The 1,821-nt window shown below is 46.8% G+C and overlaps 1 non-coding gene across 1 annotated transcript; it reads right to left on the bottom strand.

The window, feature by feature from the left end:
- Positions 1-1,268: 1,268 nt before the first annotated feature.
- On the bottom strand, positions 1,269-1,340 carry TRNAC-GCA (transfer RNA cysteine (anticodon GCA)). Its single transcript has one exon. It is a non-coding gene; the product is annotated as a tRNA-Cys (tRNA).
- Between the last annotated feature and the right edge of the window lie 481 nt (positions 1,341-1,821).

Raw genomic sequence — 1,821 nt, 5'->3', positions numbered from 1 at the left:
AGACAAGGAAGTGGAGTCCAGAGAGAGTTAGTGTCCAGCCTATAGTCATACAGGGATTCAAATGCAGAAAGGGGACAAGGATGCAGGTCTCCTAAGTCTGATGCTAGGGCCCTCCCCAGACGACATGCCACCTTGAGGGTGTTCTGTTCCATGACTTCTTTTTCCCTGCAGAGCTGATTGGTGAGGCTGCCCCAGGCTGGTTCCTGCCTGGCTCTCTGATTCCACCTTCTTCTCTAGTTCCTCCTTCTGTCTGTCCCCTAAATGTAACCATTGGTGGCTCTCCTGGGAAGTCCCCTAGCAGCAAGAGTAATGTGGCTCTACAACTCTGCACTCAGGACTGCAGACTCCCCAGGGGGCATACTGTGTCTTTCATCTTTGACATTCCCTAAATTCCTGACCCAAACATCAAGGGAGTAAGCGGTAAAGGCTGAGATAACTGTTGGATAAGATCAGATAATCAGGTTATGCATGCCTGTGTTGCCACTGCATCCACTGACCCACCTCCATTCATCTACCGTCTATCCACCCTCCCTCCACTATTGGTTCATTCACTCGTCTGTCCATCCATCTGTCCATTCATCTAACAAGGCTCATCAACAGGCCATACTTATTCACATCGCCATGCTCCCTCTGCCTGAATGCTCTTTCTGTCTTCCTTCATTTGACACTAACTCATCTTCCATACCAGGGCTTCCCTGGGAGCTCAGAGGTTAAAGCATCTGCATGCAATGTGGGAGACCCGGGTTCGATCCCTGGGTTGGGAAGATCCCCCGGAGAAGGAAATGGCAACCCACTCCAGTATTCTTGCCTGGAGAATCCCATGGACGGAGGAGCCTGGTGGCTACAGTCCACGGGGTAGCAAAGAGTTGGACACGACTGAGTGACTTCATTCATTCATTCATCTTCCATTGCATCCTCTGGAGAGCCTTTCCTAAAGCCCAGATTTGACTAAGAGACCTTGTGTCCCAAGAACACCTTTTACACTTATCACATTTTTCTTAAATTTTATATAAATTTATTTATTTTAATTGAGATGTAACTCACAAATGAGCTTATACTGCTCATCAGTAAATGGAGAGAGGGGTTGTTGGGGCAAGGAATAGCGACTTTATTTTTATTTGGGAAGCCAGTAGACCAAGAAGTGAAGTCACTAAATTGTGTCCGACTCTTTGTGACCCCATGGACTGTAGTCCCCCAGGCTCCTCAGTCCATGGAATTTTCCAGGCAAGAGTACTGGAGTGGGTTGCCATTTCCTTCTCCAGGGGATCTTCCCAACCCAGGGGTTGAACCTGGGTCTCCTGCACTGCAGGCAGACGCTTTACCATCTGAGCCACCAGGGACCAAGAAGATGGTGGATAAATATCCCAAAGAGCCATCTTCTCTGTGTTAGCATTCAGGCTTCTAAGAGGGGAGGGGGTAAAGTCCTGCTTCCAGTTAGACTGCAGGCGATGTGTTGATTTCTTCCTTCCTGCCACTCTTCACAGGTGGGCCTGGTCAGAAGTTGAACAGTGATATTTTAGCTTAACACTCATTACCTGGGTGGCAGGGTTCCCAGAGATGGGCCATTCATTATGTATAATTTAAGCTTACAGACAACATGCCTTTGGTGATTAACTTGCAGCGAAAGCAATAGAATACAAAGATTAAAGTAAAAGAAACATCCAATATGGAGTCAGATTTGTTTTTTCCTGTTGCAATACCACAAAATTCATCCTTTTATAGCATAGAGTTCAGTGGTCTATTCACAGTTGTGCAACCATCACCACTAACTTCAGAATATTTTCATCACTCCATAAAGAAACCCTGTACCTACTTGTCCCT

The sequence above is a fragment of the Budorcas taxicolor genome, chromosome 11 (assembly GCF_023091745.1).
Source record: "Budorcas taxicolor isolate Tak-1 chromosome 11, Takin1.1, whole genome shotgun sequence".
NCBI classification, from domain to species: Eukaryota; Metazoa; Chordata; class Mammalia; order Artiodactyla; family Bovidae; genus Budorcas; species Budorcas taxicolor.
This window is presented reverse-complemented; position numbering and strand designations above follow the sequence as displayed.